The sequence below is a fragment of the Nothobranchius furzeri genome, chromosome 5 (assembly GCF_043380555.1).
Source record: "Nothobranchius furzeri strain GRZ-AD chromosome 5, NfurGRZ-RIMD1, whole genome shotgun sequence".
Classification (NCBI taxonomy): domain Eukaryota; kingdom Metazoa; phylum Chordata; class Actinopteri; order Cyprinodontiformes; family Nothobranchiidae; genus Nothobranchius; species Nothobranchius furzeri.
This window is the reverse complement of record NC_091745.1, coordinates 82,825,454-82,851,293: the sequence shown is the minus strand read 5'-3', so window position 1 is coordinate 82,851,293 and position 25,840 is coordinate 82,825,454. Positions and strand designations below refer to the sequence as shown.

Sequence of the window (25,840 nt, the reverse complement as noted above, 5' to 3'; positions counted from 1 at the left end):
TGTTAAACGACGAAAATCTCCAACTTCACAGTTCTTACTTTAAAGAAGAAAACACATCTGGCCAGTCTGTGCTTTTCTTTAGGATGACGGTGACTAGAACTGAAGTCAAAATGGAACTGACTTTAAAATGGCGTTGCCTTGTTTTATATTTCTGAATTGTTGAAAGTTTTAGTAAAGCGGATTGGATACTTTAAGTCAACAAGCCAGATTCTCCTGCGGCAGCCGAAAGCTCTGATTGGTTGGAACAATGTGTCATGCGTTTCTATGGAGATGAGAATCAGTCTGTCTGTGTAATAGTCCTGTTTTCATTAAACATAAATCATGACATATTTATTTCACAGATCATTCACTTGATTATTATTGATCAACATCTGTTTCGAATAGCTTTAATCACAAATTAAGTACTTTGATTATTGAAAAGCGTTCTTCTTCTCCTTCGGACTCTTCTCCTGGAATGTAAACAGTCTGAGGAACACCCGACCTTGGCGTTTTCATACACGGGTGTAACTGTGCACAGGGGACAGCTGTGTGGAGCTGAAAATAATGAACTTCATAACCTTTCCATAGTTTTATTTTGCAGTTTGGGGGGGTTGGCTATGGCTTTTTGTTCTAGGTCTTCCATGAAAAACTGGCACAGGGTGGCTGATAACGGGTTACCCATGGCGAAGCCTTCCAGTTGTTTGTATATTGTGTTATTGTATGTGAAGTAAGTGGAGTTAGCTACCAGTCCTATCGGTTGTGCTATGTCATCTGCTGTGAGTTTTGTTCTTTTGTGTAAAGTCTTGTCCTGTCTGATTCTGTTAACTACTATGTCTATGGTTTTTTGGGTTGGTGTGTTTGTGAACAGAGATGTGACGTCATGTGAGACGAGTATGTCGTTGTCTTCTATTGTAATCTCCTTTAGTTCTTTAGCCAGTTCTATGCTATTTTTGCAGTGTTGATCTGTGTTTCCTAATAACGGGCGGATGATTTTGCTGATATCTCTTGCCATGTTGTATGTTGGTGTACCTATGCTGTCTATGTGTTGGCCACACATGGGACTACATCGTCGGAGAGGGAAGAGCGGGCAGCAGAGGACGTTGTCGCCCTCTGCTGCCATCCTCTGCTGCCCGCGGATAAATGGAGAAAGCCTGAGGAAGTTTGCTGCCGCAAATGGAACGTAGCGGGAAAACAGGTAACAAAACTGTTCTGTGTTTTAAAAAATGAACTACAGCATGGAATTAGAAATACGACACAACAAGAACACACCTAAGATGTTTTAAGGCTTGTTTTCGGGACTCAGATATCAGTTCTGATTGCTTTACAGCCGGACAGGACACGGGGAGGGAGAGGAAAAAAAGAAATGCCTGCGTGAAGGACCTCATTTTAAATTAATAATAATAAGAAGAATACATTTTATTTGTAAGCGTCTTTCAAGACTCTCAAGGTCACTGAACACAAAACATGAACATAAGTACCACAGTTTAAACACAATGCAAACAAATCAATTAGAGATAAAATCAAAACACATAAACAACTGTGCAACACCTAAAACAAATAAGAGCAGGTCAGCTTGGCCCAGGAGAAGGTTCCAGTCCTGTGGAAGACATCCTGCCTTGTTCCAGTTCCAAAGAAAACTCGCCCATCAGTCAGTGACGACTACAGACCGGTTGCCCTGACATCCCACATCATGAAGGTCCTGGAGAGACTCCTGTTGGTCCACCTCGTCGTCGTCGTCTTCCTCCGCTTATCCGGGTCCGGGTCGCGGGGGCAGCATCCCAACTAGGGAGCTCCAGACCGTCCTGTTGGTCCACCTGAATAAGCAAAGTAGAACATATCAGGACTCGCTCAGTTTGCTTATCGCCATGGAGTTGGAGTTGAAGATGCCATCATCCAGCTGCTTCAACCAAAATCCACTGTCATCTGGACAAAGCAGGCAGCACTTTGATTTCTCCTGTGCATTTAACACAATCCAGCCTGATGTACTTTGCCAGAAACTCCAGAAGACACAGGTGGGGGCCTCAACTATCACCTGGATTAAAGACTACCTGACAAACAGACCACAGTTTGTGAGGCTGAAAAACTGCACATCAAACCAGGCAATCAGTAACATTGGAGCACCACAGGGGACTGTACTCTCACCATTCCTTTTCACCCTGTACACCTCAGACTTCCAGTACAAATCAGAGACCTGCCATCTACAGAAATACTCAGATGACTCTGCAGTTGTCGGGTGTATCAGAGATGGACAGGAAGCTGAGTACAGAGAGCTGGTGGAGCGCTTTGTGGCATGGTGTGGAAACAATCATCTGACCTTGAACGTGAACAAAACAAAGGAGATGATTTTAGACTTCAGAAGAAACAGGGTGGAGTCAAACACTGTTTCCATCATGGGAGAAGAAGTGGAGGTGGTTGAGGAATACAAATACCTTGGAGTTCACCTGGACAACAGACTGGACTGGAGAAAGGACAGCGAAGCTGTTTAAAGGAAGGGACACAGCAGACTGCACTTCTTGAGGATGCTTAGGTCCTTCAATGTCTGTAGCAAGATGCTGCAGATCTTCTACAAGTCTGTTGTTGAGAGTGTAATCTCTTCAGCCATCGTCTGTTGGGGTAGCAGCATCAGAAGCAGGGACCTGAAAAGGCTCAACAGCCTAATAAAAAAGGCTGGTTCTGTTCTGGGGACGACTGTGGAACCACTGGAGGAGATAATGCAAAGAAGGATCCTCCAGAGAATCAAGAAAATGATGGACAACCCTGAGCATTCTCTTCACAAGACTGTCCAACAACGGAAGAATGTCTTCAGCGATGGTGTCACAGGAGTTAAGTGCTCGCCCTGTAATCGGAAGGTTGCAGGTTCGAGCCCTACTCAGTCTGTCGCTGTCGTTGTGTCCTTGGGCAAGACACTAAACCCGTGTTGCCTGCTGGTGGTGGTCGGAGGGACCGGTGGCGCCAGTGCTTGGCAGCCTCGCCTTTGTCAGTGCGCTCCAGGGCAGCTGTGGCTACATAGTAGTTCATCCCCACCAGTGTGTGAATGTGTGTGTGAATGGGTGAATGACTGATTGTGTTGTAAAGCGCCTTGGGGGGTACCAGGACTCTAGAAGGCGCTATATCAAATACAGGCCATTTACCATTTTTGCCATTTCAGTCAGAGGCTTCTTCAGTTTGGCTGCAACACTGACCGCTACTGGAGATCCTTCCTGCCAACAGCCATTGTAATATACAACAACTCTTTGATGACTTGATTATTATTATTATTATTATTCTGAGCTACTACAGCAATCAATTTCCCTCTGGGATTAATAAAGTATTTTTGAATTGAACTGAATTGAATTGAAATGGTTAGCAGCAGTGTGCTAGTCGATGGCCCCCTCCATGAGGCCACCACAGCTCTGCAGAACATCATTGTAGCTTCTTCTGGGGAGAAAAACACTTAGAGAGAAAATAAAGTTAACAGCTGAAATAACAGGAAATAATACAGTTAAAGAGCAGACTGTAGAAGAAAGCAGTAGAGTGTGGAAAGTGGTCAGTGTATCCTCCAGCAGTCTAAGCCTATAGCAGCATAACTACAGAGATAACTCTGGATAACCTAGCCTTTTAGATGGAGGCATGTTGGAGGCAGGGCAATGGAGAGCCGTCTTTACCGACTGTACACTCCACCTCCCTCTACTCCCCCACTTGTCCAGATCTAGGCTAACATCAGATTTTAACCATAGGCCCTATCAAATAAAAATGTTTTAAGCCTATTCTTAATAGTAGACAAAGTGTCTGCCTTGTTGTGACCACCTGCTGAACCAGTGCAATGTTCTGTGCTTACAGGAGACCTTAACAGGATCTAAAAGGTTTAAATTCCATTAATAATAATTTTCATGGAGCTGGAGAGTCAACTACTGACACTGGAGATGGAATAATAAGAGACATCATACCAGGCGGTGTTGCAAGTCTTTGTAACAAGAAATTAGACCTATATATAAATGTGATGAGGCTCGATGTGGACTGGTGTATAGCTATACACCCTAAACAAAATGGGAAGGAATTTGTTATCCTGAATGTGTATATTCCATTGGAGTGCCTTAATAATGAAGCTGAGTTTCTTAATAGAATAACTTTTATTAATAGTTTTATAAAAATAATAAATGTGTGAACTATAGGTGACATGAATGCAGCTATTACTGATGGAAGCTGAATCTTTGCCAAACATCTGAAACAGTTCAGTAGTAGGTAACTCGTATGGTGTTCTATTGGTCCCAGTGATGAAAGACAAAGATGGTAGAGTTGATATCACGGATAACTATAGGCCCATTACTCCGGCTAGCATACTCTCAAAAGTCTTGGAAAGAATTCTTATTAATGACACCTTAAAAATCACAGATAATCAGTTTGGCTTTAAGTCTGAGCTTGACACAGACGTGTGTATATGCTCTAAAGGAGATCGTGACAAAATACAGAAACCACAATTCCTCAGTGCTTCATAGATGCAGCAAAGGCATTTGATAGATAGGAAACTATTCATAAAGCCTCAAATAGGTTTCCCAAGATATATTGGATGCATCCTGGTGTAACGTGATGTAAGTAGTTACTTTTGATAAATTATCAATAAGATGTGATATTCCAAACAAACTTGAATTATCAATACTATTGATCTTTTGGGGCTGCGCAGTGGCGCAGTGGTTAGGGCTGTTGCCTTGCAGCGAGAAGGTCCTGGGTTCGCTTCCCGGCCTGGGATCTTTCTGCATGGAGTTTGCATGTTCTCCCTGTGCATGCGTGGGTTCTCTTCCGGGTTCTCTGGCTTCCTCCCACAGTCCAAAAACATGACTGTTAGGTTGATTGGTCTGTCTAGATTGTCCTTAGGTGTGAGTGTGTGTGTGTGTGTGTGTGTGTGTGAATGGTTGTTTGTCCTGTGTGTCTCTGTGTTGCCCTGTGATGGACTGGCTCTCTGTCCAGGGTGTACCCCGCCTTACTGCCCATTGACTGCTGGAGATACTGCTGGTACTTCAGGGAAATCACACCATTGTAATAGTTTAGAGTAGAACAGAATAAACTTTATTGATCCACAGTGGGGAAATTCACTTTTTACAGCAGCACTAACACTTAAGAGAATAATTAACACAGGTACATGTATATACACATAGGCAGTAGTCTTCGACACTAAATGCCATGAATAAAATAAGGAAAAAACTTGGGTTCCAACACTATACAGCATACTGCAAGAGACACAGACGTACTATGTAAATCGGTATTGAACGAGTATTGAACACATAATGAGTGTTGAATTGGTGTTATTGTGTACCAGGATAATGTGAGTACAGCTTAAACTGAGGAGTTCTACACTCTTACTGCAGAGGGCATGAATGACCTACGGTAGTGTTCTGTTTAACCTCTGGGATGTCTCAGTCTGCCTCTGAAGGAGCTGTCCATGATCTCCACATTGGATTACAGTGGGTGGGAGGGGTTTATTAAGATGGTGGTTATCTTCCCCAGCATCCTCCTTTCACACGTCCCCTCACCTGAATCCTCAACTGGAAAATATCAGGATTAGTCCAGATGGGTTTGCGTCTGCATGGTATTAGTGAAGAATGTCATTTTTAGATACTCCCACCATGCTCTCAGATAGACAGTTGGGTGGATCCAGCTTTCTTCTATCTTTGGTCTTCTGAAGAATTTTGAAGCTAATTCGTGGAGGTTTATCCTGCCAAAGGAATTTAGTGATTGAGGAGTCGAGAGATCTAAACCAGTCAGATTGTGGTTTGTTTGGGATAATTGAAAATAAGTAATTTATTCTGGGTAAAACTATCATTTTAATTGTAGCAACCCTCCCCATGAGTGATATCGGTAAGGATTTCCATCTTGCAAGATCATCTTCCACTTTCTTTACAAGTGGGATGTAGTTTAGTTTGGTTAGATCTGCTAACTTGGGAGAGACATTAATTCCCAGGCATGTGATCAGTGGCGGTTCTACATGGAATTACTCCCCGGGTGAGGCCCCCTATGAGCCCCCCCACCCCCACCCCCACCCCACCACACCTGCACGAACACACGCATATTTTCTACAGACAGGCATGTTTTATTAGAACGACTATTGAACATTCATTTTTCCAAGTTGCACATATTTACATTAATTACGATGAAGTTGTCAGAATGTAAAGCACTATACATTATATACTGTATCAAAATATATAGAATCAAACATACAAAAACAAACAATAACTAAATATTAAGAATATATGAACATAATATATAATAAATATTCTAAATATCAAAAATATTTCACACATAACAAACTAAAGATCATCACTACAGCATTGCACTTAGAACAGAAAACATAAACTGAAATGAAAACCTAAGCTTGATGCAACGTCATCAATAATGTCATATGAAATCTGCTCCCCTACTGAGTGATTGATACTAATCAGAGCCAGGTTAGTGAGCCGCCCCTGAAACATAGGTGACCTCAGGTATGACTTGATCAAGTTTTGAAAAGCTCCTCTCAGCTTGAGCCACAGTGATTGGCAGAGCAGTCCAAAAGTTGGGGTAGATCTCCAATAGATCTTTATCATGATCCATAATATTTTACAATTGCCTCTGAAATTGTAATTTAAACTGACATAAAAAAAACTGTAGACTACCAAAAATGCCAACTTTTACAGAACAAATCATGTAAAAAATAATCAGTGCAGCCATCTGCAATAAATAAATAGGATAGTTAGTGGTGACTGGGGAGTTTTCTTCTGCTTGTAGAGTTGTTTTATTTGTTATTATGTGAACATGATCAACATGTGTTTGTTGTTGTTCAGGCAGGCCACAGGCTGCAGCGAGCATTTAACAAATCCTAGTTTGAATCAGTAAAAAACGATTCAAGGACATTTTTGAACCATTTGAATATTTGTTTCAATATTTCAGCCCTATTAGCTCTGTTAGCAATTAGATGACCGAATTTAACCGTTAAAATCCCAGTTAACTGGTTAAAAAATGTAAAACATGCATCATGAGAGCATACATACCTTTATCTTTCTCCTCTTTTTTCTTTTTTTTTATTCCTGAATTGGGCATCTGGTGGTTTTAGCCTTTTTATGTTCATCTCTTCTGTTTGGCTCCTGACTCAGTAAGTTTCCTTTAGTCAGGACTAAACAATGTGACCTTGATGGGGGGGTGACCACAAAATTGTTTTGTTTTCCTTTTTTTATTTGGCCATTTCACACAATTCAGAAACACCTGAAAGAATGATAGGCCTGTGTTTATGATATTATGAATGAAATGTGCGTTAAATGGAAGAACATCAAGATGTGATTGACTTTAGCCATGTTAATACAGTTGATTCAGCCCCTACCCGCTCATTTCATTTGGGAAAGACCCAGAGGTGAATTCCCCCGCCGCACCCCTCCCCTTCCTCTTCTTCATACACACACGGAGCACGTGAATGTTCTCAGTCAGCAGGAGCGCCTGCAGCTGCAGGGGGTGCCAACTTGCTGTTTCCAATCCAGACTCTGTGATATGACAGATAATAGAAAACCTCGGTGCGGCGCAGATTTCTTTATTTTTTATTTTTTACTCAGCGCTTGTGCGTCCCTTTTGTGTCATGAAAAAAATGCCGCCACGGGCAACTGCCCTGTCTGCCCGTGCCTAAAACCGCTACTGTATGTGATATTCCCTGACTCCAATTGTGTATTAAGCAAATTGACAAAAGAGAAACTAATTGGTAGAACTGTGGATTTTAACCAGTTTATAGAGTAATCTGAAACTCTTGAAAAAGGGTTTATCAGTTCTATTGCTTGGGGGAGAGAGGATTGAGAATTCTGGAGAGAAAGTAACACATCATCTGCATAAAGACTGATCTTATGTTCTTACACCTTTTGCCTTTAATACCTGTTGTTTGCCTAATTGCTGCTGCTAGTTGTTCAATAAAGATAGCAAACAGTGAGTGGGAGAGTGGACATCCCTGCCTGGTCCCTCTCTGAAGACAGAAGCTAGCTGATATGTGGTCGTTTGTCCTGACACGTGCTGTTGGTGAACTGTTTAATGTTTTTAACCAGTTTATGAAGAAGTTTCCAAATCAAAGGCCTGTATTTCATCAAATGGCCAAATGTTAACTTTCTTCATACAGGTTGTGTCAACCTGACACCAGGAAGTGTTGATTATAAGTATCCTTAACGTATCCTGTTCCATGTCACAAGACACCAAGACGCCACAGAAGATACAAGACCCTTTATCTAAACCCCTTTTAATGAAGTTATCTTTTCTGGCTCATAAAATGACTTTCTAACTTTACAAGTTATTACAATAATATTCTCTGTTACCTACATGTGTTAATAAATCTAAAGTATTTTAATAATATTGAATGATCTACAATAATGAATAATGAGTTAACAAATATTTATTCCTATAATGATTTATTCCAGATCTTAAATGATGCCAGATTAGTCTATATGTTGAATTTAATAATGATTTGTTTATCTGTATATACATACATTAATAATATTATGAATTAACATATTTACTTCACATTAAGGAAGATGACCTCTCTAAGTGTTTGGGAAGGGAGTGGTGTCTCAGGTCTTTAATAATTACCCACTTTAACTTGTCAAATTGATAATCAATAGTTAATAAAAGAGAATTCACTTCCTGAACTTTTCAGTTCTGCCATCTTCTCGGCCCAGTCAAGCCGAGCAAGTAAATGTTAAACCATCCTCCTTTGACCTCAAGGTCAAACCTTGTTTGCAACCCTGCAGAGCTGCATCAGATGCAAACTTCATCTGACCGCCAGCATTCACCCTGAAGGTATCTCAGACCAGACGGTTCCGTATTCGGGGTGGAACTACGTGTTCTGAATACCACAGAAGTCAACTCCACCGGCAGCCTGTCTGTACTGACTTCTCCGGCCCCTGGCTCACTGGGAGCCTTAACCACAAGGGTTCGTAGAGTCTGCACAATTGGGCTGGGATGGTTTTATTAATTGATAGTTTGTTAAACCACACAGTCAGACCTATTTTACATCCCAGACATTACAATTTTCTAAGACACTTAATAAGGCTTTGCAACATAACATCTAAATTTACATTCTATCATTTCATCCATTGTCTCAGTATCTTGTTTCAACCATCATTCATCATAATTTGTTCTGTCATTATTAGTAGTAGAAGTATAGTATTAAATAGATTTTTATAAACTATATTTTTGCCTCTGTCTCAAATTATTACAAAGGAGTGATTTTCCTGAACTACTAAAAATGCCTGGTTTCATCTTAAATCCAATAGCAAATGATCAATAATTGTCAGGCTCAAAGTCAGATCAGTCAGCCAGTCAGTAATTGCACCCCCTGGAGGCCGAGTAACACACCACCATTCCTGTCTGACCAGTTCCTGTCTGATCAGCTCATCATGTGAGAGCACCTGTCTGCAGGATACAAACAAATTCAGTCTGCACCTCAGAAGGGAAGCAGATGTAGCAAAAAGAAAAGAAAAGACTGTTCAGCTTGGGGGAAACCACAAAGAGGCTACTGGTATGGATCTGACAACATTCTACTGTTAAATAAAGTTACATGACTTTACCTGCTTAGATTAGACAAGATAATTTATTCTTTTTGGTTTGTAATCATATAAATCTGTTTCTGTTTGAAGGTTTTCAACCTGATTTCCTTGGTACCTGATTACCTTGGTACCTGATTTACCTCAAATAAACCGCAAAAAGAATGAGTTGTTTCCTAGCTCACTTTTTGTGGTGGAACCAGTCCTTTTCAAGTTTTGACAGAAGCTGGACAGGGGAAAACTTGACAGCTGAAAACCATTGCATTCACGGTGAAGGATCAAAGGCCTGAGTCAAGAGAAAAAGCTGTTTCAACAGCAGAGGAAAATAAAGACAAATAAAGCCTGGACTACGTTCTTGATTATAAGTTGTTGTTTCACACAAGATGGCAGAAGAAGCTTTTGGGAAATCAGTGAGTCAGCTGAAGAGAGAAAGAAACATGGCTAAAAGTACTTTCACCAAAGCAGCTAATTCCCTCACAAGAGAAGTGGAAAACATGATGAAGGGTGAACTACAAGAGGAGTTCAAGAAACTCACATGTGCAGCAAGACAACTCTGTGAGTCAAATGATGACTATAAAGCTGGCTTATTAGCAGACCTCGAGGCTGAAGATGGAGAAGAGCTTGGCAAGCAGCAGGAGGCTGACCTGGTGAAAACTGAGAACGACTGTCAGACAAAGTTGGATGAAGTCAGAGCCCTAATTCAAGACAAATTATGGTTAAGCTATGGACTTGAGCTGATAACTGCAATCCGGGAAGCAGAAAAATCATGTGAGGAGGCCATGGCAATGCCAGTCAGCACTATAAACCAAGATGGATATGAAGTACAAATCGCATTCATGAGACAGCTGGTCCAGGAAGCTGCTGAGACCCTAGCATCGTGGGAGATGTGGATTCCAGCCGCAGAGCGACCTGAGCTGGAAGGCTGGGTAAGAGATCTAAAGCTCATGAAGAACAAGCTTGAAGCAAAAAGAGTAGAGTTTGCAATCGCAGGAAAAATTGCAAAGGACAAAAGAGATGCAGATGTGGCAGCAGCTGCTGTACCAGTGGCCAACAATATGGCTACTACACCAGCCACTCACCCTATGCCCATTGTGAGAACACAGCCAACAAATTTGCCCAGATTTTATGGATGTAAAAGAGAGTTTCACCGATGGAAGAAAGACTGGGAAAGTCTACAAAGGCAAGGAGAACCCACTGGCTCAGTGGAAGTGAAAAAAATACAACTTCTGGACAGCATCGATGGAAAAATTTCCAGAGACCTACATCTATCAACCTACAATACGGCTCAAGAAATTTTCAGGGTCCTTGAAAACAGATTTGGCAATAAATCTACTAACGCCTTGGAAATAATTGAAGAACTTCAGAAAACACCCACAGTAAAAGCAAACCAGCCAAGAAAGGTTATTGACTTAATCCAAATGGTGGAAAAAGCTCTGGCTGACCTTACGGAGCTTGGAGATGTGGGTGCCATTAAGAACCCTCTGGTAACCAAGTCTATTGAATGCAAATTACCAGAGGCTGTAAAGAAAGACTGGCTTGTGTTTATGGTGAACCCTCGCAACAATGTCACACCAGACAATCATTTTGATAACCTTCTCAAGTTCCTGAAAACTCAAGAAGAAATTCTGGAGAAATTGGAACAACTTGGAGTAACTGAGAAGCCAGAGAGGCAAGAGAGTAAGATTGAAAAAAGGTTTGCTTCCACACGCTCCATAAAAAAGGGAGGATGTGTCGTCTGTGGAGATGAAAGACATAAGGAAAAAATATTCTTCTGCAAAAGGTTCAAGGAACTGAAGCTGCCTGAGAAAATGAATGCCATTAAGAAGTTGGGAGCATGTAAGCAGTGCTTAGGATGCCACAGAGAAGAGGATGATTGTTTAGGCAACTACCTGTGCAGAAACAAAGACTGCGGAAAGGGGAGCTTGTCAGATCACCACTTTTTCCTCTGCCCCAGAGGAGAATACAGAAGGAGCGGGGAAGACAAAGGTGGAAAAAACGGCAAGAAAAATCCCAAGCTTACCGAAGAACAGGAAAAATTCATGGCTGAACTCTCCCCAGAAATGGTAGAGAAGTGCAGACGAGCGTTTACAAACTTGACTGCAAAACCAAACAACCCAGGAAGAGAGAAGATGAGATTAATGGATGCAAACGGCCTGGAAGAGCTACCAGTCATTATGATGCTTCTAGAAGTCACCACCAATGCAGGTCAGAAGATAGGGACCCTGATTGACTTGGCATCGGACACTAATTATATAACACACAGAGCTGCTAAAAGATTGAAACTGAGGAGTGAAAAAATCGTTTTGGTCGTCCATGGAGTTAGAGGAATGGCTATGAAGGTTAACACCAGACGATATCTACTCAGGGTAAGGATCAGAACACCCAGAGGGACAGAAATAGCTCATGAACTCATCTGCTATGGTCTGCGTGAAATAGCCGAAGTCCACAAAGTTATTGAACCTGAGCGGCTGAGGAGATTCTTCCCAGAAACTGCGCTGGAGGACTTGAAGAGACCGGAGAGTGTCGATCTACTCATCAGCCACCGTGAAGGTCGACTTGCTCCACAGAGAGTGAAAGTTGTTGGGGATCTAGTCTTGTGGGACAGCCCGCTAGGGAAAGTTGTGGGAGGAGCTCATCCAGATCTCTTTGAGGAGGTGGACATCACAGCACATCGGTCCGAAACGCACTTTGCTCGCTCAATGAGAACAGCTGCAAGGAAATATGAAGAGATCAAGGAGACAAGAGAGAAGCATGCTGAGACCACAGTTGCTGCCAGAGAGTTTCTAGAGTGGTGGAAATGGGACAGCATTGGGACAGCCTGTGAACCAAAGTGTGGTGGATGTCGCTGTGGCAGCTGTCATCCAGGAGGAAAGGAAATGACATTGAATGAAGAAAGGGAGTTTGAAATCATAAAACAAGGGCTCACACATGTCAAAGCGGATCCCCACAGTGATGCACCACACTGGGATTCAAAATACCCCTGGATCGAAGACCCAACCTCGCTTCCCAATAACCGGAGTGGGGTAGAAGCTACCTTTCGTAGAACGGAGAAACAGCTTAAGAAAGATCCTAAGTGGAGGGCTGCCTATGCAGCCCAGATACATGAGATGGTTGGAAGAGGAGCAGCCAAGAAGCTCACCAAGGAGTTAATGGATGGGTGGAAAGGGCCAGTTTGGTATGTGAGCCACTTAATTGCACCAAACCCCCACTCTTTAACAACACCTATACGCATCGTATGGAACAGCAGCCAAAGGTTCCAGGGACTAAGTATGAACGATCTCCTGCTAAAAGGGCCTGATGTCCTTAACCCAATCCGGGCAGTCTTACTCAGGTGAAAGAAAGGACTCCTGACCCACTAACTAGAAGGGACCTATTAAGTCAAGTGGCTGGCCTTTATGACCCTATTGGGCTAGTCTCCCCTATCAACCAAAAAGGAGCCATACTTGTCAGGAAAGCATTCCAAGAGGCAGCAAGTGGAGATCTGATCAGAGACACTTGGGACAAGCCATTCTCTGAGGACCTCAGGAGAGAAGCCATCAAACTATTTGAGGAGTATGTGCGTGTTGGCCACATCACATTCCCTAGGAGCCTCACACCAACTGGCTGGATTGGAAAACCTTGGGGAGTAACCTTCTCCGATGGGAGTGACAAGAGCTTTGGAGCTGTAGTGTACCTCAGGTGGGAGACCAAGCAAGGCGTCCAGGTCAGATTGGTCGAATCAAAAGCAAAACTCACGCCACTGGACCAAAAGGGGGAACCAGTCAAGGCAGAAATTTGTGGGGACGTTTTTGCAACCCGACTCAGAAAATATATTGAAAAACATAGCCGGATGGAAATTGAGCGATGGTTCCACCTACTGGACAGTCAAACTGTGTTAGGAGCTATACATCGGGACAGCTATGGATACCAAACCTTCTATGCCAACAGGGTTGGTGAAATTCAGAAGGCTGGGTCTCTAGAGGACTGGTGGTGGATTCCTGGTGATGTGAACATTGCTGATATTTTGACAAGAGGAGCTACTCCAGAGGATCTCAATGAGGTTTCAGAATGGCAAAATGGACCTTATTTCTTGAAACAGTCTGTGGAAGAATGGCCAAAAAAGTCGGCTAAAGAAGTTGCAGCCAATGCCAAGGAGAGCATAAATAAACTACGAAGAAAAGCTTTCTCAGCAGTACTGACCAGAGCGCACGGAAAGACAGGTCAGAATAATGCACAGCAAATCACCGCATGTAATAAACCAGCGACTTGTCCAGAAACTTCTAATAGTCTGGAGGACATTCCAATCCACAGACCTCCGGCTGGGTTTGCAGTCAGACTACTTGTTGATGAGAGAAAGTTCAGTAGTTTGACCAAACTAGTCAGAGTCCTTGTCTGGGTGTGGAGAGCCATTTCAAGATGCAAGCGCCCAGCAGTCGATAAGCTAAAGTGGGACGTCGTTTTACCAAAGGAGGACATCAAGACCAAAGCCAAGCAAGCTGTACTGTCTGCAAATGAGTTTAAAGATTCTTTTAGAGACCATTGCCTTGCAGCCCAGGATGGAGTCGCCTTTCATGACTCTACCCTCAACCGACTGGCTGTATTCAAAGAAAGGGAGTCAGGGCTGCTAGTGTGTGGAGGAAGAATCCAGATCTTCAATGAAGAGGGAACCGCAGTACCAATCTTACCTTATGAAGCCTGGATATCAACACTTCTAGCTCAGGAAGCTCACAGGATGAATCATGAGGAGATTGCAGGAACTCTCCTACGAATGAGGAAAAGGGCCTGGGTTGTGAGAGGCCGGAAGTTGGCTAAGAAAGTTGTGGACAACTGTGTGTTATGCAGAAAAGCTAGAGCTAGAAGATGCCAACAAATCATGGGGGATCTTCCACTGGAGCGAACACAGCCGGCCAGACCATTTGAATTCACAACAATGGATCTATTTGGACCGTATTAAGTAAAGGATGCAGTTAGAAAGAGAGTGAGGCTGAAAGTATGGGGTATTGTCTTCTGCTGTATGGCATCGAGGGCCATGCACACAGATGTTGTTGGGGCACAGTCAACTGAAGAGTTTCTGCTAGCCTACCAAAGGTTTACAGCTTTGAGAGGACACCCTAGAAAACTGTGGTCAGATCCTGGAAAGAACTTTGTGGGAGTCAAGCCTGCCCTATTGAAACTTTACCTGTATCTGGACCAGTTAGAGAAGGCAGATCTAGAGAATGAGGCCACCAAACATGGGACAGACTGGAGCTGGACAATCCACCCAGCAGACTCACCTCACAGGAATGGAGCTGCTGAAGCAGCTGTTCAGGTCATAAAAAGAGCCCTGCATAACCTAGCGGGAGATGGAATCTTCACGTGGGGAGAGTTTCAAACATTCCTTCACATGGCAGCAAACCTGGCTAATGAAAGGCCAATAGATGCCAGGACTCAGAGCTGGGAGGACTGTATTGAATACCTCAGCCCAAACTCTCTGCTCCTTGGTAGGGCTGGACCTAAGGGAGATACAGGAAACTTTAACTTTGACAACTACCCTTACAAGAGGCTAAGGGTGGTTCAGGCAGAAGTCAACAGGTTCTGGAAAAAATGGAGCCAACTGGCTGGACCCAACCTATTCGTCAGGAGTAAGTGGCACACAAATGAACGCAATGTTGCAGTTGGCAACATCGTTTGGGTGGCAGACCAGAATGCTTTGAGAAACCAATACAGGCTTGTCAGGGTGATCAGTGTCGATGCCGACAGGAAGGGAGTTGTAAGGGATGTCAATGTCAAAACATTCCCAAGTTACCCAGTTACATCTGTGAGACCTGGAAAACGAGACAATAACACAAAGAAGGAACATCCCACCCAAATCCCCGCTACAGTCCTTCACAGAGATGTCAGGCGGATCGTCATCTTGCTTCCTGTAGAAGAGCAAAATGTCACTGGGGATGCAAGAGATGGAGAGAGTGGATCAATGGTAAAGGAGATTCTGAAGTCACCATAGTAAGATCAGCCTCTGCGCTATATTATTTGGACATAACAGTTGTGACCTCCTTGGGTTCAAGAACCAGGAGCTCAAGTGGGAGGTGTCAGGCTCAAAGTCAGATCAGTCAGCCAGTCAGTAATTGCACCCCCTGGAGGCCGAGTAACACCACCACCATTCCTGGGTTGTTTCCTAGCTCACTTTTTGTGGTGGAACCAGTCCTTTTCAAGTTTGGACAGAAGCTGGACAGGGGAAAACTTGACAATAATATTCAATTAAATTCAATTCAAGTTTATTTATGCAGCGATAAATCACGACTAGACTCGTCTCAAGGCACTTCACACAGTAAACACTCCAATACAGGTCAGTTCATTAAGCCAATCAGAAAAAAGTTTTAGAAACCCAACAGGTTGCATCAAGTCACTGACTAGTGTCAGAGTCTTTACAGCAATCCTCATACTAAGCAAGCATGTAGCGACAGTGGAGAGGAAAACTCTTTTTTAACAGGAAGAAACCTCCAGAGAATCCTGGCCCAGTATAAGCAGCCATCCTCCACGACTCACTGGGGATGGAGAAGACAGAACACACACACACACACACACACACACACACACACACACACACACACACACACACACACACACACACACACACACACACACACACACACACACACACACACACACACACACACAACATATATACCAAGTAGTGTTTCTATGGTTACATTGATACTTTAATTTTAATCATTCATATTTATATGGAATATCACATCTTATTGATCATTTATTAAAAGAAACCACCTACATCACACTACTGCTATTATTGTCTCTTGTTTCTGTTCTTCATGATTATTTGTCTCTTGTGCTTTAGCGTGTCATATTGTACACATTTCATTTGATCTTACCTGTAGGCCTTCAATGTTTTCTCTACTTCTGTCAATTGGACTAAGAGTCTGGAATAAAGAATACTTGACTTGACCTTGTAATTTCATCTCTGACTTGCTTTCTTTATTGTTTTACCACAACATAATCTTGCTAACTTGAACAAACATCTTTTATTTGAGGCTGTTTAGTTCTCTCATAATAATGGACAAGTCCTGTGAATTAGGAAATATTTGCTCTTGATTTGCCAAAGACATTAGAGGGAACAATATTTCCGGGAAACAGAATTTTTCACAAATTGTGTTTGATGGATTAAAGTCCATCAGATCCATTATGTTTTGTGAATAAAACAGGAATACACAATATCACAGGGGGACACGCCTCTGCTAAAGTATTTGACTGACTTATTAATGTTTTTGGCTGTAATTCTTGGGTTGCAGTACTTCGGTCAAATTCCTCGCAGAGCCTCATTCGGCACAAGAAAAACAGCGCTAGAGTAGTCCCCAAGTTTAAGACTTGATGATGAACATCGTTTAAAGTTTGGGTTTATGTTTTATTCACTTGTAATAGAAAATTCTGCTAATAAAAATTGTACTAATAGAAAATACTTAAAATTAAAACAAACAGAATTGTCATCCACTAATGGCAAAAAAAGACAGATGAGATCTTCCAGCTTTTATTTCTCTTTTTTTTTTCAAACCCATTCTAAATGTAAACATCTTGTACTACATCCTCCACATCCAGATCTTATGTGACATTTCAAAATAAAATGCAATCAAATGTGACAAAAAGTCACTTTTTACCTTATTCAATGGTTAATTTGTCAAAGTACCCCAGATTGTGCAATAGCATTCCACCTCAAGCTAAGAGTGGACAACGTACATCCTCCACAAGTTTCATCCAGCTTTGATGTGGAATGCCAGATTAGATCTAGATGTGGGGGATGTTGCGCAATCAGGGGAATTTTGAGAAATTACCCATTGAATATGGTAAAAAGTGACTTTTTGTCAGGTGATATACTTTGATTGCATTTTATTTAGGAATGCCACATCAGATATGGTTGAAAGGTGCACAGTCAGACAGTTTTTGAGAAATAAAGCATTCAATTTTGTGACCATTTTCATTTTTGTAAACTTTACTTGCATTTAGTTTTAAAATACCACATCAGATCTGGATGCGGAGGATGTAGTACAAGATGTTTACTTTTAGAATAGGGTGGATATATATATATATATATATATATATATATATATATATATATATATATATATATATATATATATATATATATATATATATATATATATATACACACACACTTTTTACAGAATATTCTGTTTAAGATGTTTCTCTACTCATCAGGCAAAATGTATTGATTTGAAAATGTATGTCATGTAAACTTAGCCCAATGATTTCAGGCTTTATACAGAGATCCTGATTGGCTCAAATGTTATCTAAAATAGTTTTATTAGTCTAAAATAGCTCTGTCTTAATTTAAATAGTACTCAATGGAGCACTTTACATCCGTATGATTTTTATAAACAAATGTTATTTCATTGCTTGGATCTTGATGTAACACTTTATTGGCTCTGTGTGCAGCAGGGGCAATTCTCTGAAGGGGGGCCAGGGTGGCTAATGTCACCCTAACACAGTTCAGGTGAGCCGGGCTCCCTAACTCAAAGCTATTACTAACATCCTGAGCTACATCCTTGCCTACAGTGATGACCTCATGAATGGGCTCTGGTAACTTGTTGTAGATAGTGTGCCCCAAAGTCTCTTTCTACCTGCAATCAATCAACCCGCACTTTTTCCATCTTTATCGTGGGTAGTGGTTTCTTTTTGTTTGTTGATTTGCATGAGATGCCATTATGTTGTGTCTACATTGAGGTGCCCTGTGCTGTGCTCTCTCTCCTCTCCTGAGTTTCGCTGATTATTCTCGCTTCCCTGGGGGTGGACCCGTGACTCGTCGTCGGATTCCGCTCCTCCTGATGGGTGTTCCGGCTCGTGGGTCCTGGACGACCGTTTGTTCTGGCGTGGCTGCTGGGATACTTCGCTCACTGGGACATCACCTGCCTGCTGCTCTTTCCCGCACTGAATCACGATAAGTGCCATTACAAAGATCAATATACTGTTGGAATTATTCCCTACCCGTGGATATGTAAAGTTTTGCTCCTGCTTCAGCTTATTACCCCACGTGGATACCTTACTAATTTGCTGACTTGTGTGCTTCCAAAGGGATTATGTGAGATTGTTGAAACCATAGACTGTTCTTCGGAGTGGGGTTCGTACCTCACCGCTATTGGCCTCTTCCGGAGGAACTACACCTTCTGCTGTCATCAAAGTCCCTTTAGGACTCTGCTTTGTTCAACGTCAGGTGGTCTCTTTACGGACCAGCATACCATTGAAAAGGGGGGATATGTAACGGAACGGAATGACTGTTTTTTCCCTTCTTTGCTCAAGACTAGTCTGCACGAGATAGGGTCTCAAGGTCTCATGCATTCCTTCTAACCTGCTTATTTTCAGCTCAACAGAAGAACGAAGAATGAACTCTTTTCTTTTAATTAATCAAAGAACTCTATTTTAATAAAGCTAATCCATCAAAGTGTTAGTCAATAAATAATATGTGACCGATCTGTGAAATCAAAATATTATTTACCTCATTACAATCCTATAGAATATAAAGGTACTGTGACTTTAAGTGTTCCAACAGGACTCATTTCACGTAGCATTAAAAGACATAACACATTACTTTCACTGATCCAATCAGAATCTTACAGATCTGACAGAGGCGTGCTTCTGACGGTGTTTGGTAAATTTTCATTCAACAATAAACCATAACATCTGAAGTATAAAACTATGTCACGTCAGCTCTAACGCCAGTTCAAAGTGTTCCAGAAAAAGTGACGGAGTGGCCAATCCTGATCTAAAACTCTTCAACCAAAAGAACCAACAACAAGCTGAAAAGAAACATTCGTTGCTATTCCAACTGCGGCAACAGTCCCTTTCAGATTAAAAGCTGAACCATCAAGACCCAGGCTTGGGTCTGACCAGACGCCAACAAATTGCCAGATGTATCCCAGGACGGGTGGTCGGTTGCCGTGGCTTCTTCTACATGCTACGGCTCCATAAGGTCAAGCTCGACCTTTACACCTCCTGATCTAGATGGGGACTTCCGCTCAGGGTATGTAGACCGGCAAATGGTGTCTCATGTGTTTATGGACCTCCTAACCAAAGCTTAATGCAAAGACATCACCTTCAGTTCCCGTCAGAACTAATCGCTTCTTCGGATTTGCTGGTTCTGATTTAACAACACACGTCATCCATTCACCGCCTCGTCCACTTCAGTTACACCATACATTTAGTTTTGAAGGCAGTCTAGTTTAATTTGTTAGTAATAAAATTCTTAACTTTTAAATTTGACTCTCTCTCTTCTGTTGTCTCGGAGTGAATATGAATCTGTTATCTAATCCCTGCAATAAAACGATCCAATCTTCTGGTTTAAATAACTCACAGATCCGTAAGGTGGATTTCATATTTCCTATGGAATCCCATGCCTTATGGCTCATTAAATAACCTGTACTCTAATTCATTACATTCTATATTTAGATAGAGTATCACAGCTTATTGGTCATAAGTAGAGGTAATATATATATATATATATATATATATATATATATATATATATAGAGCTCTTAAAGCACTCAGTTTACCAAACCCTACACATTTGCATTTGTTGATCTCCTGGGCTTTACATAGACTGTCTAGGTGTGTGCTTCAGCTAGCATACGGGGGTTTGAGTAGGGGCGGCTGGCCCATAGTGGGCCATAGAGTCCTTGAAAAAAAGAGAGGAGAAAAAGAGTCTTATTTAGCTTCTCCTAGTCTGCCTATATTACTGTCCAATCAACAGCTTTTATTTAGAATTATGTGCGAGGACCACTAGGGGTCGCCCTAATTGGGTTTGGTTGCAGGTTGGAGTGCTGTTACCAGCATTGTGTGCACCTGGGCCTGGTGTGCCTCTGCTCCTTTAAAAGCCTGCTTGCTTCTGTCTGTTCACTGGGTGGCTGCTCTCTGCAGTGGGGCGTTCACCGCTGGCCATTTGGGTTTGTTTTTGCTTCCTCATACAGGTCCATTCATCCAGGCATTCAGACACAACGGCTTTACTAACTGAACATGGTGTTAGGAGTTTAGTTTAAATAAATACTTTTATTTAACACTACCACCTTGTGTTGTTTCCCACAGTTTGTTGCAGACCATGAGCCAGTCTGTAACAAGTGGGGCCTGGTTTGTTAGTTCAGGAAAGGTAACTGACAGTTTTCTGGGAGAGATGAATCTGTGAGATGGCTTTTTCTTTATACTGCAGTTTGCAGGTGATCATTGTTTTAGGAGACAAAAGTGTGGTAGTGAAAATGTGCTCAGTTTCTTCATTTCAAATTCAACAATCAAGAAAAAAAATCAATATAGCAAAGCATTTTGCAATTGCACATTTTAAATAAAAATACTACAGGAATTGCAAATTGTTTATTTATTAAATAATGCAATTAGAATTTAATTTTTCAAATCCTGTTTCTAAAAGGAGAATTAACTCTATTCATGAATTAGATTATAAATATCTTTCTATTTTATAAATTGAACAAAGTTATTCATTTTCTACATCCATTTTCTTTACCCCTCTCATTTCCAAATCCTTCTCCAACTGCATTTCCTACCCTCTCTGTTTAGCTATGGTGTGACCCTCCTGGTCCCAGAGCACACTGAAAACCATGTAAAATCAAGTTCAACAAATCACAGCTGTTCCTTAAATATTTCCAGCTCTCATTGGTTAGACAGCCATATGTCACAACATGACATGGTCCTCGGTGAGCTCTACACTTACCAAAATGCACACTTAGTAACTTTGAGAATGTAGATACAGTAGATCATAGCCACATTCTAGCCAACACTCGTAGAATATTGTCTTTACAGTTGTCTGTTACTGACGATATGCTTTTACAATTTAACAGATCTGTGACACAACCATGGGCCATGCCTGGGACAGGTTTTCCTTCACCAGCAAGCTTGTGAGTGTCGTGCTTTCAGAGGGAGGGTTGTTCAACCAGCACCAGCAAACATTCCCCGAAGAGGCTCTGAAAACCACTGTGAGGGCATAGTCTGCGCTCCACAAGAAGCTCAGGACTGAACCATCTCTGATCTATGAACGTCCAGACTTCAGGGGCAGCTGTGGTGCACTGGCTCAGGTTCTGCAGAGCTACAACCTTCAGAAAACCTTCTCTGAGACTGTGGTGCTGTTGAATATTCTTATCACCACTCCGACGATGACAGCTGAAGCTGAGAGGCATTTCTCCACCTTAAAGAGAATCAAAACATTCCTGAGAAGTACAAACTGACATGAACGTCTGAATGCACTGGCCATGCTTTCAATGGAGAGGGAACTTGTCAGGAACGTGCCTGATCTCAATGAGAGGGTGATTGATCAATTTGTCTCTTTAAAAGAGAGGCAAGCAAAGTTTCAGTACAAGTGATGAGTGTGTCATCAAATGGTAAGTTTTGTTATAGGTTGTGTTCTGCAAATGTTGAATTGCAAATAGTTGTATTGATTGCATATTGGCAGCAAATCTATATAGAGTATGTTCTGGAAAGATTTGATTAATTACAGTTTTAATAAGAGAAATGAAATGTCTTTAGTTGTAAAGCTGTATTGTTTTTTGTTTGTGTTTTTCTCTTAGAGGGTAAACTAGTTGATGACAATGTGTCTCTTGAAGGGCACGGTGGAGGTGTTTCAGTGTATTTGAGACCATTGAGATAAATATTATATAGCTATTTAAAATACTGTACAGTTTGTACAGTTCATGCCTGATGTTGCCAACTGGGAACCGGGAAGCCAATTCAACAATGCAAAGTAATCCTGTAAACTTTGCTATCTGAATTTTTTTTTAATTATTATATCCATTTAAGTGGTTATCTTTGCCATCATCGGAACAGTTAACCACCAGAAATATTTGCCAGGAGCCACCACTGGGCTGAGACAAGAGGAACAATTTCTCTATAGATGTTGCATCGCTGATGTATTTTCCCTAAATGCCTTGCATTCAAGTTTTCCTTGTCTTTCTGCAGATAGTTTCACGGGCGTGTGTGTCCTGATGACCATCGTATTAGCTATCGCAAGAACTCTGCCACCCGTAACTGTCTGACAAGGATGTCTAACAAAGCGTACTTTGCAGACTGCTTCTTGTTACAAATGATCTGCCATGGTGGCGGACTAAGATCTCTATGTGGACACCACAAGAAGCCTGACCAAATGTCTTGTTTGTTAGAGTAGACTGTGACTATGGACTGAAACCTGATCCAATAACTTGAGGTAAGGTAGAGACAGGGGATGACTCAGATATTCATTTCTAATTTATGCAGAGCCCATCATGTGCGACCCTCATCTCTGGTGTGTTTTTCACGCCAGGCTTGGAGCTCCCCTTTCACTGTTTTGTTGTATTTCGGCACAGTGCAGTCATAACGCCAAGACGCCATGCAATCTCGGTTTCCCACAAGAGATCATGAGGAGTGGCTCCACCACTCACTTATTCAGATTTGTTCAGACTACTATAAATCCTGTCAGCCACACATTTAATTATTTTATTAAAATCTCCTTTTGGTGCTTTTAAGAGGTTGTAGGGTTTGGGGAGGAGTTGTACATGTGTACATGGTTGAATAGTGGCGTCCATGGTAGGTTAAAGAGCAAGTAACGTCGAAATTAACTTTTTTTTTGCTGATGAACTGTATAAATGAGTGTTTAATAGTGTTTTAAATGTGTGTATTCATTATTTTAGCATTTTGGTGCATTTTCTTTAAAAATTAAAAATTCTGCCTAAATACCACAGTATAGCGCCACCTTCAGCTTAAAACATAGAATTTGACTCATTTTGAATAAATTTTAGCCAATGGCTAAAGAGTAAGATACTACGTAAACCAGTAGAATACTACGTAACAGCTCTGTGTCAAAGTTATCAAAGCAACGAGCGTCTCGGCCACGCCTTGTGGCGAGTTGGGAGTTGGATTTGCAAGCAAGTGTAGGAGGTTAGCGGTAGTTCAGCATTAGCATATAGCATTAGCATATTCTAGTCTTTAGCGTAGCCTTTAGTGTTATACATACTTATTTAGTGTTAGCTTGGCTGTTGGATATTGTAGTTTAGTTAGTGTTTGGCTGTTAGTGTAATTAGGAAAGTAGTTCGGGTTTAGTGCTCCATATCGTGTTAGTAAGGTGAAGGTGTAGTGTAGTGTGTTTGCGGTGGCTCTGTGGGGTTGCACTCCTTTTCGCTGGACTTAGAAATTAGGCACCAGTGGTTGCGCGCAATCGGTGTCTGGAAAACATTCAGCTCCCGCCTGGTGCTGTAGTTTGCAACCAGCATTTAACCCGTGATTCTGCACGTCTCCGTTTGAAGAGGGAGGCTGTGCCCACCGTGGCTCTTCCGCGATTTAGATGCAGCCCACCGACTCTGCTCCCCCACCATGGCGGGCTCCAGTCTGAGGTGAGTAAGCTACATAAAAGTTTTAACATCTTCTAAAGAAAATTCCCTACCTAGATGCAAAGTTTGAGAGACGTGGTTCACTCCATTTAGCTAATATCAGCCTGCGCTGCCTTCGGGCTGATTTGTCAAGTTCACAAAATGTGGAACGGGATGTAAGGTTAGAATCAGCGGCGAATCGGAACATGTCTCGAAGCCCTGGCCGACAAAAGGGTCCACATGCATACTACTGTCAGGCTCGGAGAAAATTCGGGTTGCTTTTGTGTCAGTCGGTAATTCTGCAACAGTGGCTCTAACTAACAGCACTAGCTGACAGACAGCATTACAGTGTGAAATCCAGCACCCGGTTCCGTGAGGAATTCTGTTCAGGAGGTCGCATTTCAGGCTCTCCACATCATATGTGACTGACTTTTACGTTATAATAACGATCACACACTAGGAATGTTATAAAGCGCCTATATAGGACAGTTTCTTTTGTATATTGTCTGACTTTATAAACAACAACAGTGTGCTTCTTTTTTTTCAGGCTAAATCTGCCCAAGACACTGGCTGTCAGACTGATTTTATAGTCTGCAAGAATGCACTTGTCCAGGCTGACGTGAAGCCTTACCCGTAGCAAAGGTGAATTATTTTTAATAATCTTCTATGTAAACATTTTATTATCACCTTCTAGTTTTAATTTGTTTTACAGATTGTTACACGTGATTTATGCTCTTTTAAACATTTATAAATGTGCTGCTTCTTTGTTTTTTATAGAGCTCACAGTGTCTTGTGACACAGGGACCATGACGGAAATTAATCTTCCAGAAAGTCCCAGAGCAGCGTCCACACCCCTGAAAAGACCAAGATGTGAGGTGTCTGCTGTTGATTCCAGCTTCCACCTCAGTGACAGTGCAAGCTCAGTGAACTGTTCAAGGTAAAAAAAATTAAAACATTTCAGAATTTTTAAGATATTAACAATTAAATAAGTATGTGATTACATCATGACATCATGAAGGAGGCTACTGATTCTGCCCCTGTGACACTTGGTGGTGACGTGTGAGATGAATCACCTGGTAAATAACTTTTACATTAAATATTTCGTTTTTGCTATCAAAAGTAAATTAACTAATAACCTGCATTATTGCAGGACACTCAGCAAAATATGGACTCCACACCATGAGGCAGGCACACGTTAATACTCTATAAGAGCACATAAGGTGAGCAACACCACATATTATTATTATTGTACACTGTCCTGGATTTGTTTTCTTTCTGCATCTCATCATTAGCCTGGCTGATCACCTGATAACTCCTGTCATTTGGTTATGACAGCATGAGGATGTCTTCACACACCTGTAACCTATCAGCTCATCTGGCAGAATAGAGAGAGAAGAGACAACACCAAATCTCCTGTTCCTGGAAAGCCTTCAGCCATCCTTCAATGACTGAGAACCTCCATCAGCTCTGTCTCCTGTCTGCCTACAATTATTATAATAAATATTGTGTTTGACAAGTTTTTTGTGCTGCCAAATATCTCATTTTGATTCCAGTTTTGATATTTTAATGGATATTTATAAATTACATTAATTGAATTATCACATTGGTGCATGTTTAACTAGCTCTATTGTGATGAATTAAACTAGCACCTCACTGTTAAAAGCTCGTTTTAATTTCAAGCATGTTTAAGTATTTATGGACATGAACAAAAACAGGAAATATATAAATTGAGATTTATTTAATTAATATAACAAATAAGGGGGAAAGAGTCATTTAAAGGCACATTCTTCTGGAAGCTCCATATCCTGACGACACCAGCAGGAGACCAGCTGCAGACACCAGAGGATCACCTGCAACCAAGAGCAGCTAGTATCAGTAAATAAATAAATCAGGGCAGTTTTAGTGGGCTGAACACATTACAGAATAATTTTCTCATGGGGTAGTTTCATAACTTTCTATGCAGCAGATTGTAACTTGAGCCCAGGACTCCTGGAGAGCTGCAATCCAGCACATTTCAGTGGT

General features: G+C 41.7%; 1 long non-coding RNA gene across 1 annotated transcript; it reads left to right on the top strand.

Annotated features, from left to right (window-relative positions):
• The first annotated feature begins 24,595 nt into the window (after positions 1–24,595).
• On the top strand, positions 24,596–25,366 carry LOC139070158 (uncharacterized). The gene is made up of 4 exons (XR_011520787.1): positions 24,596–24,755; positions 24,837–24,894; positions 24,969–25,038; positions 25,154–25,366. It is a non-coding gene; the product is annotated as an uncharacterized lncRNA (long non-coding RNA).
• Positions 25,367–25,840: the final 474 nt, after the last annotated feature.